Source organism: Mytilus edulis, chromosome 12, assembly GCF_963676685.1.
Source record: "Mytilus edulis chromosome 12, xbMytEdul2.2, whole genome shotgun sequence".
Classification (NCBI taxonomy): domain Eukaryota; kingdom Metazoa; phylum Mollusca; class Bivalvia; order Mytilida; family Mytilidae; genus Mytilus; species Mytilus edulis.
This window is the reverse complement of record NC_092355.1, coordinates 39,962,379-39,979,696: the sequence shown is the minus strand read 5'-3', so window position 1 is coordinate 39,979,696 and position 17,318 is coordinate 39,962,379.

Below are 17,318 nucleotides of genomic sequence, written 5' to 3'. Positions count from 1 at the left end.
CATTTTTATCACCATAGACCCTTTTATCATCATTAAAGTGAACTTTTTTTCAATCTGAGTATGTTATTTTTTCAATGATATAAAGAACTAAAAAGCTTTTATCAATATGGAACCGGTCCATGTAACACTTATCAATTTAAAGTTTTAAAAAGTTTTGAAATTTTAGATTTTTGGAATTTTGATCAAAGTTTTAAAATATCAAAATTTCAAATTGTGTTAAAGTTTTGAAGTTTTGAAATTTTAACCAAATTATAAAAATATTAAAATTCTAAATATCGTTTATAAATTTGATAGTTTAGGAATTTGATCAAATTTTCAAAGTACTAAACCTAACGTGCAATGTTGATTATTTCACTTTTTGAAAGTTTGATTTTTTAAATTTTTGATTAAAATATCAAAAATAGAAAAGGGGCGGAAAGAGGGGTACCTGTAAACACTGATGTAAACACGGCTCTGATAACAATCATTCTTGGTTATAGATAAATAGCACGAATTATATCAAATTATTTTTAATTACAAAATAAATAATGAAAAGAAGAACTTCGTTTTTTTTTATGAAACATATTAGACACACATGGGATAACAGTATCCTGAAATTTTAAGGTTGTGCATCTATCAAAAAAAATTAGTTAAACCTATTTAAACCGGAATCAAATAAGTTGATTTAAATCTCTTATATAAGGTTAGCGTTTGAGATAAATAATTCAGAGCTATTTGGTGTTCCCAGTGCCCAACATTTAGAAGTACATGTAACAGTGAAAACTGACAAACTCGTAGTAAACCAAATAGTATAATTCGCCTTTTTTACCTTTCTGATGAAGGAAGATTCAGAAAAAGCGCTTCGGTAACATGCAACTTTAAACGTTTTGTTTTCTTTTTTATCGCTTGCATGACGATGATATATTGCCTTTTATGGTTTATTTCAGTTCTAAGACATGATATGGAAGGAATACTAGTCTAATGCAACAACGTTTGTAACATTTATTTTGATTGGATAACGTCACTTATTTACATGACATCAATTGACAATTGATGCTATGGGACGTACATACGCACAAAGGCAGACTGCATATGACAGATTTCAAAATATATGTTTTTACGTTGTTTTCTGTCAGTATCATTAGAATGGAGATAGCAAATATTGTATTTTAAGCTCCGACGGCATCAATTTTGGATTTGATGGTCGCAAATACCCGTTTACTGTCTCCGCAATCGCGTCGCCAGTAAACTCAATTTGCGACCATCAACTCCCCTATTGATGCCGTCGGAGTTTATATTACAATACAGTTATCTCCTAAATGTATAGCGTCGCAATGAACGTTGTGCTAGGCGTACTTCAGCTGGCCCCTAGACAAAAAAAGTGTACTGGTTCAGTGATTATGGACGTCATACTAAACTCCGAAATATAACAATGAACTAAAAATTAAAATCATACAAGACTTAAAATGACAGAGGCTCCTGAATTGGGACAGGCGCACAAATGCAGCTGGGTTAAACATGTTTCGTGAGATCACAACCCCCCCCCCCCTAATACCTCTAGCCAATAAAGAATAAAAAAATACACAGTAATACGAACAGTAAAACGCACTTGAAAAGGGAGTACAAGTCTTATGTCAGAATAGGAAACAAAAGAAACTAATCAAAATGACAATGATAATAAATTAACAAAGGACAACTATATATAAAGCTAGCAGTTACTGCCAAACGCCAGCTTCAGACCTCAATTAAACTAAGTGAAAGGTTATGTCTTCATTATTCACACTCTCTCCCAGTTGTATTTATTGCTAATTTGTTCCGGAACATTTATGAAATATTTGTCACTGGCAACCAAAAATCGATAATTTAAAATATGTTGTTAACATAAAAATTACAAAGAAACGTAGGATTCAACTCCCTAGGGCAAAGTAGCCATTACAGCTGAATTTTGATATGTTTTAACTTCACTTTGGCCAAACACCTCTTCAATTGTTTCGGTTCTTATTTTTCTTGACTTTCAAATTTCAGTTTCAGCGTTCCGTGGGTGGATTCTTTACTTAAAATTCAGCGTGTTACATTGTACTAGTTTTTTGGTGTATGGGTAAATATGGAAAAATCCATCATGCAGCTGACAGTGTGGCTTCTCTTTACACGCCCAATTCTGACTGGATGTACCTGAGTGTGTTCTTTTAGTTTGCTCAAAGTCGATTGTCGTACGATAACTTAAAAATGCTCTAATAACAAAATGCAAATACGGACCAATAATATCACTTGATACAAAAACAAATCTCTTTCCTTTTATTTACTCTTTAAAAACAGTGGTTGATTTAGGATGTGTAGATGTTATATTATTATTTTTATACACAATGTATTTTTCATTTGTCAGTAATCTAACTCAACATATATATATATTATTAACCTTCCACATTGTAGACTAGCACAACCTCAATTGGGACACCATGCATTCAGTATTCCTACCGTACCAAAAAAATATTAACTTAAATCATTGATACAAGGCAATATAATTATGATCGTCATACAACCGATAAAAATGAAAACATAACGTTAAAAGTTACGACCGAAGCGCTTTTCTGGATTGACCTTCTTAGGGAACGCTCAAAGCTGAATATTTAGGGCCAACAACCTACAAAGAACAGATTAAAACGTTAAAGATGATCGTTCATAATGTACATGAAATGATATATTATTTAGCCAATATGATTGCAGAAAGTACGAAGTCGTAGAGCAAAACAGAAAAATTTGAAATCAAAAGAGATAATACACCGTGTAGTGAGCCTTTTTATTGCTTAGAATTCAGTAGAAAATATATCTACATGCTCAATCTAACCATAATATTTGACCTACTGCGAGTTGTTCAGTTTTTACTGTTACTCCTGTTTCTCCTAAAATATGGGTGCTAGAAAAACCAGCAAGTAAAAAGGCCAATATCAAAGCCGTACGTCTGGTTTTGACATGAATTCTCTTCTTTTGAGAAATATTTATTTTGTCGTCCAATTTGTCACCGCTTACAACTGTCTGTCTGTGGTTTTATTTCATACATAAACTTTTAAGTATCACAATGTTTTCAATTCATATTGTTTCGTTTCGTTACGCTTTTATTTCATTTCGCTTTTTACAGGTACCCCTCGTTTTGCCCCTTTTCTATTTTTGATATTTTAATGAAAAATTTAAAAAATCAAACTTTCAAAAAGTGAAATTATCAAAATTGCACGTAAGGTTTGGTATTTTAAAAGTTTGATCAAATTCCTAAACTATCAAATTTAAAAACGATATTTAGAATGTTAATATTTTAATAATTTGGTTAAAATTTCAAAATTTCAAAACTTTTACACAACTTGAAATTTTGATATTTTATAACTTTGATCAAAATTCCAAAAATCTAAAATTTCAAAACGTTTTAAATTTTTGAATTGATAAGTGTTACACGGACCGGAACCACTTTTGTTTTATTTAGGGGAATATGATGAAGGCGTCAACAGAACATGTAATCATCTTCAAATGACGAATACGAATTAGAAACGGAATAATCGCCAGTTTTTCTGAGTTTTATGTATCGATTTGTATATAAATATAAGTTGTAATTATATGAAAAGAAAATCACATTTTGATACCATTTTACTGTTTTATTCATTTGATCATGAAACATTGAAATAGTACCCATTATCATTTACTGTATACATATTATCGTGGGTTTCGTTGGTAAAGGTCAACCACGAATTCAAATGTTCAACGAATATCATATTTTCAAAAGGCATTGAGATTGACAAAACCACGAAACAATATATCCAGGAAAATGCAAGTCTTCAGTAATCCACGAAAATTGATCCCGACGACAAGAAATTAATCCACAGTATTGAAATAACATTAAGTGACTTTCAATACATTTCTAGGAATCTGATTTATTAAAAGCATCCGCGTCGAGAGCGTGTTTACTTTTTATTGTTAATTTCAATACACGATTAGTAATGATGTGAAGTCCCTTATAAAAACAATGAGTTGTTGATGAAAAGCCTGAAAGATTTCAACATACCAAGAAATGGATGATGAACTATTAAAATAAATGCATAAAGCACATTAATGCTGATAAGTTGTTATTATTAGAACTGTTTGTTCAGACTAAATTATTCGGTTCTTAATGTGGAAGACTTGATGACTTTTAAAGGTCACTGGTATAAAAATAACACGTATTGAGTAGGATCTGCTATTCTTATTGAACATGTGAGACCACCTACGAAGTTCATGTTGTGCAGTTTTGATATTTTGATAGCTTCATGGAGAGTTGTTTGTTGTTTTGTTGGGATTTTTTTAATCGTTTTTTTTTTTTGCAATGGGATTGTCACCCTTAGTTAGACTCATGCACCTAGATAGTCTTTTGATATGTTCCGCTTCTTTTTCACTATGTTTCATTTTTTAAAATTTTATATACGTTAATTAAATGATGCAAAAAGGTTATGGTGTGATGGCCTTTACAAGTTGTATGGTCAAATGGTAAAGATTGGTGTGCCAGCGTGAAAAACTATTTAATAGAAACGACGTAACACGTATCTCATGTTTGACTGCTACATGTGTAATGTCAAATTTTACAGAACACAAGTTGACTGACACTAATCAGGAATAATGCGTTTGAACAAAGTGATACAAGACAAACATTACAAATTCCTATCAAAACTAAAACTAATAATTATCTGTACTACATTTTTGTGAATAACTTCGTTAAAAGTAACTATATGTATTGTAGTCCTGTGTTGTCATTTTGATGTTATATTTCACATGGCCATAAAAGTGCGAGGTTTGGCATGCCACAAAACCAGGTTCAACCCACCATTTTTTCCTTTAAAAATGCCCTGTACCAAGTCAGGAATATGGTCATTGTTATATTATAGTTCGTTTCTGTGTGTATTACATTATTACGTTGTGTCGTTTGTTTTCTCTTATTTTTGAGTGTAAATTCACATTGCGATAAGACGTGTCACGGTACTTGTCTATCCCAAATTCATGTATTTGGTTTTGATGTTATATATATATGTTATATTTGTTATTCTCGTGGGATTTTGTCTATATGTGTTACATTTTAGTGTTATGTCGTTGTTCTCCTCTTATATTTAATGCGTTTCCCTCGGTTTTAGTTTGTTATCCCGATTTTGTTTTTTGTCCATGGATTTATGAGTTTTGAACAGCGGTATACTACTGTTGCCTTTATTGTATGATATTCAAATGCCAAACGAAAAACTATAATATAAGCTAAACTTTGAAAATAAAACAGAAACAATATTTTGGAACTGATCTCGTACATGCTGTTGTAAATTGGGGTACCTTAGTTACGTCCATTTTCTTTATGTCTCTTCTTGTTTTGTTTTTTTGTTTAGTGTTTTGTATTGGGGGAGGGAAAATGTGGTCGATTTGATATACAGATAATTGTTTAAAACAGACTGACTATTTTGGAGTTTCTCTTACATACAATGTTACTTCGTCTAGATTGAATCTATAATTTTGCCATGTTTAATATAAAAATGTTTAACGATTGTGTTTAGCATGTTCATAATATTGTCTGGTTATTCTACACAAGATTAGTAATTACTTTTTGACAGAAGGATAGTTTTTATTTTGAAGAACTATATACATAATGATCTTTAAAGGATCACTTGAGCGGACTGACTTAACCCTATTTTTATTCTCCCTATGTGGTTTATTAATCACTTATCTGTTCTCAATCATTAGGTTGAAAGAAAACAATTATCAAAGTACTAGAATACACAGGGATACACCTATACATGATAGTTGTAATGTATAGGGAATTTGTTAACAACTAGACACTAGTGCAATTAAAAATAGTTAATGTTAAAAGAAATACACGTTGAAAAATATTCATAAAACAATTTCCTTCTACGTACAATATATTTGGTCGGAGCACTTACACTGTCCTTAAAACGTCGGGTCTTCTGTAGTTCATGATCAAATTAGCGTCTAAATTGCAATAGATAACTCTGTCACATAAACTACCATATAAAAAGAAGATGTAGTATGAACAGCAAAAACAATCGCCACTATGCATTGCTAAGACGTAAATCAATGACATAATTCCATCAATGTTTCACTTCGTTTAGAGGATAATGACCTTTAAGTTATTTAGCCATTTGATGATATTGCACGAAAGCTTAGATATTCTTATATTTCATAAGAGGATGAAATCATCACCACTTGTGCAAATTTCTTACAAGGGTTTCTACTTTGAATTATGTAAGCTATTTTTCTATCAAAATGACATATTAGTATTTTTGAACAAATCATTTATTAACATTTGATATGAAGAACTGCCTTCTTTAAAGGATAAACGATGTTGAGAAGATCTAACATGATTCAAAAATAAGTATTCCGATGTGGTTATGTTGTGTAACAGGCATAGTTAGTACATGTCATATGCAGTACATGAATCATCTATCACGGGAGATTAAACCTGATTTTGGCAAGTTGATTTTAATTTGCTCCGTTCTATTAAAAACAAACATCGAATTAATGTACAAACTGATTTAAATATAGCAGATCAAATTTCCATATTTTCAAATGGATTAGATCTTTGTAACCTTTCAAGACACAAGCCAAAAAGGATTAATATATTGTTAAAATTTAAATATATAGAGGTTATTTAACTCTGACACGATCTGAAACTGTTAATTCCTCTTCATTTGTTTAGATCAAACCTGTACTTTAAAATATATGTTTTTTTTAAAAGAAATACTGCATTTATAACATGTGATTGATGTTTCATATGCGCAAGCGTAATATTATAGAATTAAGGCAGTTTATATTGTATGAGCAACAAAATGACGTCACCTAGCGAAAGTTCACGATTTAAATTTGATAAAGATGTAAAATGTATAAAGAAATCTGCATGTTATTATTTCGAATGTTATATTATTACAACATCAGAATAACATGCTTTAAAGCGTAATGTATACGTCAACAATATGAGTAATTAGAACTCGACGGAACAAAAAGTAATTATTATGTGGAACTGTGTTGTTAATTTGAATAATTAGAGAAATTAGGAAAATGCCATTTATTCATTAAATAACTATGAAATATTAGATAATAAAGATTAACCAATTAATAAATATATGTATCTGAATATGAGCTTAGTATATCATGTATATGTCAAAACAAAATGATACCCACCTCTGTAGAAAAAAAAAAACTAACTACTATCGAACATATCGTTTCCATTTAAAGATTACATATTTCTTTCAGCAAACAGCAAGTTTACAAGCTTACGGTATTTTGTGTCAACATGTAACCTGAAACAGGCATATAGTTTCTTGTGTATAATTCGGAGTTTAGTATGACGTCCATTATCACTTTACTATTATACATATTTTAAGAGACCAGCTAAAGGACGCCTCCGGGTATGAGAGTTTCTCGCTACATTGAAGACCCGTTGGTGGCCTTCGGCTGTTGACTGCTCTATAGTCGGGTTGTTATCGCTTTGAAACATTCCCCATTTCCTTTCTCAATTTTATAGCTTATATAAAACAGTATTCCCAATTCACTTACCGGAACCATTAAAAACTGTAGCTGTATTTCCTTCTAGTTAATAGGTCTGAAATGCATGCTCCAAATCAGTATCGTTTCCAAACAAAATGTATAATCTTCAACAATTTCTATTTTTATTCATCAAATTGTCTTCAAACATTTATTTAACTACATACACAACTTTGAAGTTAGTCTTTTATTGCCTCTGTAAACTTTACCTTAATTGCTTGTAGAAACGTAACGATGTCGTTTTCAAGAATTTCTTTACACATTCCTTATGGTAAGTTATGTCTTAAAACAAATTCCTTTTGATAAAAGTATAATCTTAAGCTACTATTTATTCGTTTGTCGTTTAATGAAAGTCGAAAGATGCTAAAGAGGAATTCCAACTCATACTTTAAAAAACAATATGATAACTCATGGCTAAAAACGAAAATAACAAACAGACAAACAGCCGTACACGGAACGAACCATACTAAAACAAAGACTTAGTGACACGAACCTTACTTTAAGCTAGGGGTGATAACAGTTACCAGGAACGGTAACCAGATCTTCACATACGGTGATACGTCTAATTCGGAGAATAGAGGACGGGGTTGTAGTAACAAAAATTAGAACAAATATGTAAAACAGATATTGTATAACCGTCAATTTACTCTTAATGGCATCAGACAAATTTACGAAGGGATCATTCAAATTTCATCACTTGGAACTCTCTGTTAACATGCTTATATTTTGATTTATTTGTTCGCAAATCCCAAAATTTAAGAGACACGTTTTGAAAAAAAAATATCCTGTTTTTAATCTGGATCTGTACATTTCAATTTCACTTATTTTTCTCTCATTATGATCATATGAATGTACACGACATGCATGTTAATATGAACTCATTACGTTGTTTTTAAGACAAATTGCGACATTCGATATATAAAAAAATGATTATAAACAACGGATTATACACAAACATAATGTTTCAAAAATACTTTGTTTACAAATTAGATAATGCAACAGTCGTCAATTCTAAAGACAATATCAATGTTGATTTATTATACTCTATCATTTATTTCAAAATAATCACCAATGAGATAAGAAAAGGTGCGGTAAATAACAATGGATACATTAATGGAAATTGCAGAAAACCAACCATCGATAAAAGTACTATCTATTAGTACGCAAGACTCCCATTGTGTCTACATGTTGTTTACATGAACCAAAAAAAACAGTTACAAATATATAGATACCAAAAGTAGCAATTGTTTTGCTAACTTAAAGACTGACAGTGACATATCTCTCAATATCTGTAGAAAACAGATACGTTGATTTGACCCTAGTCAAACGTAAGACATAAATATCTGTTGGTTTTGCAATAATACTAGACATGTCAATTCTATAAAAAACACTATTAATTATCAGATGATATACTGAGTTATCAACCTTTTGTTATCTCGGTGAACAGACTAATAAAGGACACATAAAAATAAAACAATTACTTAAAACATTTAATGATATAAGGGATAACGATTGAAACATTGAAATGGACCAAAATCATAATATTTTCTAAGTTCTTATGAACATGTATTTGATATTGTATTTCTCATTTAAAAAGAATTATCATCTATAAACAGAACGGCTACGTGCTCGAATACAGATATGTTCGACGTCTGTTTGGAATCAGTCGCTATTGATATAAATGATAGGGGTGTTTCTGATTTGCTATAGCAATGACTCTGGACACTATGTCTTATTCGTTTTTATTTCTTTATTCAAGGCATCTTCAAACTAAAAAAAAAAACAGTAATAAAATATTGCGTGAAGAAAATGGTGGGAAAACGTCTTCCTGCTTTTTCGTATTTGTTTAATTTTCCTCTGGAATCCGATCATAATAATGTACCATGTGACTCATTCAAGATTGTAATTGGAAACATATATTTCGTTTTAAATATGGTATGTTTTGTTAATATTGTTTCTACGAAATGAGACCTGTAAAAGAGCTTATATTTTTTCTAAACCGAGTTATGTGTTAAATGTTTAACTAAGTGAATAGAACCACTTAATTGATACGATGACATAATATTTAACGCAGGTGGAAATATCCTACGGATTAAAAGTATTTTTGTCATAAGCCGACTTTTTACTTCAGCCTACTTCTTTCTTTAGAAAGGAAATTAAACTGAAATGACATGATATAGTAAAATAATTGCGCAAGATAGATATAACTATTTATTTTATCGAGAACCGGTTTCAGTTTGGCCATACAATAAGACTTTTAATCTTATTTTATAAAAGCTTGCAAGACAACAATACACATCACGTGTATTGGGACGAATATTTTGAGGACATTTGAATGCTCGTATTATCCCGGGGGGGGGGGGGTGGGGGGGGGGGGCTACTGACTATCCTTTCAGGTATAACTGTGCCGACAGTACTTGCCAAATCATACCCTGTTCTAACCAGTAAACATTGAAAAACATACCCTGTTCTAAACAGAAATGTTGAAAAACATAACCTGTTCTAGACCCGCTCAGAAAATGTATACTCTGTTCTAGACACGTTTTTTTACTACAATTGACCAAGGATAGAGAATAAAGCAACCTGTTCAAACCAGCAGGACATGAAAAAGGGACCCTGTTCTAACCAGCAGGGCAGGGAAATGGGACCCTGTTTTGCGGCACACTCATACCACTAAAAATATAGGAAGTAATCCCCCCGGGGTATTATCTCGTTTCTACATTAGTTTTGATTTCTCTCTTATGTGTTACGACCACAACAGTCTCCAGGATATTATCAATACGTTTTTGATGTTGTATTCTAAATTATATATTTGATAGTGATGATAATGCATGTTTATAGTAAGTGAACGATTGCATATAATAAATATAAGTGTGCGAGCATCTCTTATATTGTAAATGTAATTTTAAAAGGCGAAGTAGTTGTTCAACTTCTACTTGTTATATGTCATGAGGTTTTTCTGTAAGGGTGTTTTCTCATTGACAATCTCGCCACATCTCGTTAATTTATAAACCGAATGGATAACATTTGAAAGGATTAAATAATTATACTTTTTCCATCTCAAATTTGTTAAAAATCGTCAATTTCGACATGTTCAAGGAATGTGGATGATAAAAATTCTTAAAACTACTCATATTGCTAAATGGTCAAAGTTATATTGTTTATTTTATTTCTTTTTTTTATGCGTGTGTCAGATAGACATGATAGAGACTTCAAGAAAAAATAATTACAAGTAAGTTGTTAAAACCCAGATGAGTCATAAAATCCAGAAGTATCTGTGAAATTACAGCAAACATAGTGGAAAGGAGATATATAAATAATGATCTTTTCAATCTCATAGTTTCTCCCAATATAACCAATGCTTTAGACGAAAAGTAGATTCAGTTGGTGCAAAAACCCATATCAAAATTCAAACGACCAGGCCATTATCTCTAGTCGTCAGGATAGAGTGAATGTGTTTCTCATTACATATGCAGTTTATAGCTTATATATTTTTGATTGGTCTTTAAGATGGTTGAAATTTCCGGTTTTAACGCTTCCACGAGCAGGGGTAGTAAATACATAATGCTGCAGTACTATCAAAATAACAACGACGGCATCCAATAAGTTCTAAGGTTAGATTAAAGCTGTTTAAAATTCAAGGATACACATATCAATCATGCACGGACGTTATTATTTTTTTGTCAATATTTTAAACAGAGTTACTGTACTTAAAGATGTAAAATTTTCAAGATATAAACACATTCAATTTTACCGACCAGGAACTGGTTTCAATCCGGATATAAAGGAAACTTTTTCTATACATCAGTAGTAAATTCGTCAAAAGCAGATTTAATTAGTCTTGAAAGTGATTTTAACTTCCGCTTATGTAGTTACAATGTACATTATCAGACATGTCAGAGAAAACTTGAAATTTAGGCTTTTAATTATAGCATTCTTGACAAAATGACAATGACTGCATCCAAAAACTATTTAGATTATATTCAAGCTGTTTAAAATTTGAGGACAACTATATCAATAATACCCGAATATTTTTAAGCTCTACAATAAACATACTGTTATTAGACTATCGAGATAAACACACATTCTGATAATTGGAATACATTGTAGACTAATTACATGCTGACGGTACTATGATGTGATATTTCAAATCATCCTACTGAAAGTATTAAATACAGAAATAGATTATAGCAAGAAAAAGATTTCATGAACAGCAACATAAGAAAGTTATTAATGATATATATGCATGAATAGACTGTTATCTGAACCCAACTCAAATAGAAAGTTTTATTTAAATACGTAAATATTCAACTTAACACCTTTGCAATCGCCATGCACCCTATACATACCAATGAAGTGAACATTTTGTTAATCTGAACATGTCATTGTTTTCAATGGTGTAATCATCAATTTACCTTTATCAATATCGAACAACTTTGTTTATTAATTAAGAAATGTTTAATTTAGAAGAACAGGAGTCAACGAAATATTTAACAATCATTAACAGACAATTGAGAAGAAGAAACGGATGAACCGTCTAGTTTTTCTGAAGCTTTGGTATGATAATTGATTTTCTTTAATAAAATATGTTTACAGTAAATTAGACATATATTAAACTCACTCTATTCTATAAAAGTATAAAACTTTAATTTTACTAAATGCCTCACATGCTCGAGTTCACAAGAGAAATGATAGTGCAAACAATCCAATATAACACATATTACGAATGGACAAAATTAAACATATATATAAATCATGTACAGCATTATCCAGGAAGGTGTATATCACTTAAATATTGACATTCCAATTTAACAGAATAAAGAAAAATTGGGCCAACAGGAATGAATTCATCATTACTATTCATTAGTTCATAAAAACTATCAAAATGCTTAACTGCAGGTGATACACTTTTTTCGCTTAACATTGAAAAAAATGCGGTTAAAATCTATAGTAAAAATTTGTCTCTCAATTCTTCTTTATTACACAATTCCCACACTCTGTTTGACTCTATGTTTAAAGCACTGAAAGGCAATGTCTGATTGTTATCTCCCCTATTTTATTTTATTTATTTTTATTTTTTGTTCGACTTCTTTGAAATTTGTTCAGAAAATAGATAATTTGAGAACCAATAAAACCTTTAATTTGATTAAGTGCACTAACAAAACTTTTGAAAACTATATGTAAAAGTTGTTAAAATTACTAGCAAATAAATACTCAACTCCAAAATAGTGATAGAATATTTATAAATAGTATTTACTAAAAAAAAAACACGTAACATAAGGGCATTTTTGAATTGAAGAAAACCCACCAAAGATAAAAGGCCTATCGTTTAGTACGCCAGCCAACCTTTGTGTTTTCATATTTGTTTTTAATGTACCAAAACATTTACAAATTCATTATCACTGAACTAGTATATATTTGTTTAGGGGCCAGCTGAAGGACGTTTCCGGGTGCGGGAATTTCTCGCTTCATTGTTGACCTTCTGCTGTTGTTTTTTTCTATGGTCGAGTAGTTGTTTCTTTGACACATTCCCCATTTCCATTCTCAATTTTACAAATGTATAGATACCAAAAGTTAAAACTGTTTTGCTAGCTTATAGACTGGCAGTAACGTATCTTTAAAAATCTGAATAAAGTAAATAGGTTAATATGGCCCTAGACAAAAGTAAACCTTAAACATGTGTCGGTCTTGTAATAATACAAGACATGAAATCCTATAAAACCACCATTAATACTAGAAATGACATGTACGTCAGTTTTATAAAAAAAAAATTACATTACTTATCAGATTATATACTGAGTTCTCAACCTTTTGTTATCTCGGTCAGCAGATATAATAAGGAACCCTAAACTGAAAACAATTATTGAACAACACTTAATGATATAAGGGATCACGAAAAAAAAAATGAAATGGTCATACATTTGCAATGATTTCTAAGATCTTAGGAACATGCATTTTATATTATGTTTCTGACGTGTTCATTTTAAAAGGATAATCATGTATACACAGAACGGTTATTTGTACGACATCTGTTTGAAATTAGTTGCAATTTAATAATTATATAATTAAAAAATAAGTGTTTGTCAAACAATCACAATGTTTTCTAAGATCTTAGGAACATGCATTTTATATTGTATTTTTTATGCATTCATTTTTAAAAGATCATCATATATAAACAGAACGGTTATGTTCTCATACACTAACCGACCGTGCAAAGGATGTATATCCAGTCAAGGTTGTTAAACACTTTCATCATTTCATCTCGTACACTGATATGTACGTCGTCTGTTTGATATCAGTTGCCATTTATTTAATTAAAAAATGGGTGTTTATGATTTGTTATATCGATTACTATGGACACTATGTCTGACTGGTTTTTATTTATGTATTAAATGCATGTTCAAACTGAAAATAACAGTTATGAAATGTTGCGATAAGAAAATGGTGGTAAAAAGTCTTCCTGCTTTTTCGTATTTGTTCAGAATCAGATATTAGCATTGTAGAAGATAAATCACCCCAGTACATACAAGTACAAAAGTCAAAGTTGTTTTGCCAGATCAACATTTAGGAAATCGCAACTCCTTAAAAGTAGAAAATACGTGCATATGACCGAAAACAAACCGAAACATCTTAAATAACCATTAATATCGTACATCAATAATATTAAGCCATTAAAGTTTATAAAATAAAAATGACATATTCGAGTGCACGAAGAGCAGCTAAATCAATGAAATAAAACAAAGTAACTGTACAAATGAAACTAATCAAGTGTTAGATCATAATGCCTGTCTTTTCATCGCTTTTGAAGTTCATAAATAAAAGGAAATGTTAACTTAGTAAATCAGTAAAAACAAATAACTATGCAATTCACTTAAATTAACGTCTCTTAAAAACTCTAGAAGTGAATAAAATAAATTGTTATAGTTCAAAATCTGTATTTGTATTGTTAGTGTTGTTTGATTTTGTTTATTTATGTGCAATGTAGTAATTGTTTATTTATGTACAATGTAATTCTTGTAGACTGCTTATTTATCAATTTGTTCATTAAATCGTTCATTTATTTGTGCTGTATATTTAACATTACCATAAAGCGCGAGGTTTGGCTAACCACAAAACCAGGATCAACCCACTAATTTCCTTAAAAAAGTCCTGTAGCAAGTCAGGAATGTGGCGGTTGTTATCTAGTAGTTCGTGTTTATGTATGTTACATTCAATTTGTTGGGTTTTTGTTTTGTTGCACTTTTATATTCTATTGTTTCGTTGTTTTCCACAAATAGTTGAAATATTTCCATCTGGTTTTAATTTTTAACCCGGATTTGTTTTCTTTCATCGGTTTTTCGTTGTTGATGTTTTTGCATTGCTTTCGCCAGTTTATCTTTGATTTTGATTCCTCCTCAATGACTTCTGACCACTACGTTCTCTAATACCTTATCTATATGTTTATGATTCATTTTCTTTAGTATGTATCTGATAGTGCTAATAATAACACATACATAATAAGTTGGAATGATGGCATGTTATAAATGATAGTTTTAGATACGACTTTAGTTTTTCTTATCTTCTGCATCGTGTTATTTTTCTGTAAGAGAGTTCTCTTAGCTTGTTCATTTGTATTACAATTAAGCAAATTAACACATACCCTGATGGAAAATTATCAGTTTTTTAATGTATTCTTTTTTTCATTTTTTCACTTCATTAAAGCTTCTGAATACAAGAAACACAAGTTTTAATAATAATTAAAAAGAGGAAAAAGAGGAACGAAAGATACAAAAAGGACAGTCGAACTCATAAATCTAAAAAAGACTGATAACGCCTTGGCTAAAAATGAAAAAGACAAACAGACAAACAAAAGTACACATGACACAATTGTAAAACAATTGTACCTTTTCCGTTTCAAAAATCTGTTGAAAATCGTTCATTTTAAAGGATGTGTACTATTACAACCTGTTAAATCTACTCATATTGCTGTATACCATATATATTTAAGTTATTCCCAATAGAATACTTTCTTCTTCATTTCATCAGGGCTCTTTTTTTGTTAGATGTATTTCTATTTATATCCCTGTGATTATGGACTTTCCGAATTCTAAGTTCAGTATTTTTGTGATTTTACTTTTTTGTGATGAGTTAGGTCTTTTTTAACTGATTGTGTAAAGTTTCTTTGTATGCTGTACTGTTACACCACTGTCCCAGGTCAGAAGGACGTAGGATTTGAATCCCGCTTATATGTTCAACCTTGCCACATTCTGTATCTATTTTCCTGTCCGCATTATGAGCATTTAATTTAATGGTTATCAGTTTTTGATGGGTTTGATATTTGTTTTCGTTTAGTTTTTTGTACATAAATTTGTCTGTTAGTTGTCTCGTATGCATTGATTTACATTTGTCATTACAGGCTATTTATATCTGACGATGCGTTATGGGCATTACTCATTGTTGAAGACCGTACGTATACGGTGAGCAAAAATTGATAATTTCAGTGTCATTTTGTCTCTTCATGAGAGTTGTTTCATTAGCAGTCCACAACATCTTCTTTTTCTATATTTAGACTGTAACATGAAAAGGTCAAATTAATAATATCTTTTTTTTAATTTCTAGGTGTTATTCATCGATCAGATATAGCCTCGTTAAAAAACTAATTATGTGTAGCTATAGGTCGGAACAATCGAGGTGAGACATAAAACCTTTAAATGTTTTTGAAATTGCATCAACCTTTGACTTTGAGATTGAGTGATAAAGGTTAATCCAGATAAAGCTTTTGGACGCATGCAATTATTAAACATGATGTTTTTCAATTTTTGGAACAGAAAAGAGTGATCTAATACATAAATGTTCTTTTCAATATCAAAACTTCTCCTTATTTGACGTATGCTTCAGATTAAAAAGGAACAAAAAAAAGGACAACGTTTAATCCGGCTGCAAATGTTGGCACCTGTCCTTAGTCATGAATCTGATGTACAGTAGTTGTCTGTTTATGTATTTCATACGTGTTTCTCGTTTCTCGATTTAATATAGATTAGAACATTAGTTTTCCCGTTTGAATGGTTTTACACTAGTTTTTGTTGGGGCCCTTTATAGCTTGCTGTTCGGTGTGAGTCAAGGTTCTATTTTAAAGGCCGTACTTTGACCTTTAATGGTTTACTTTTATAAATTGTTATTTGGATGGGAAGTTGTCTAATTGGCACTCAGACCACATCTTCCTATATCTATGTCAACAAGAAGGGATTCAGTTGGTACAAAAATCAATATTCCAATTTAGGCCCTCATCTCATGTTATGATAGAGGTAGCGTCTTTCAATACATATGCAATATATAGCTAAAATAGCTTTTAATTCGTTTTAAAATTGATTTAGATTTCCGGTTAAAAGCTTCCTAAATCTGACGAAAGTAAGATATTTATGATTCAAAACTGAGACGATGACAATGACTACATCCACTATTTTCGAAGATTATACTAAAATTGTTTAAAATTGAAGGACACACATATCAATCATACACGAATATAATTTTTTTTCAAAATTTTCGCAAGACAAAATTAAATGTATAAGATATAAATACATTCAATTTATTCGACCAGGGACTGGTCTCCAAGCAGGATATATAGGAAATGTATTTCCTTTACATAAGCAGTAAATTTGTCAAAACAGTTTTTTATTATGCTTGAAATTGATTATAACTTCCGCTTAACGACTAGCATTGTCAGAGGAAATTTGAAATTTAGGTTTTTGATTATAGTATTCTTGTCACAATGATATCAATTATGCCTGAATGTTTTCAAACTCTAA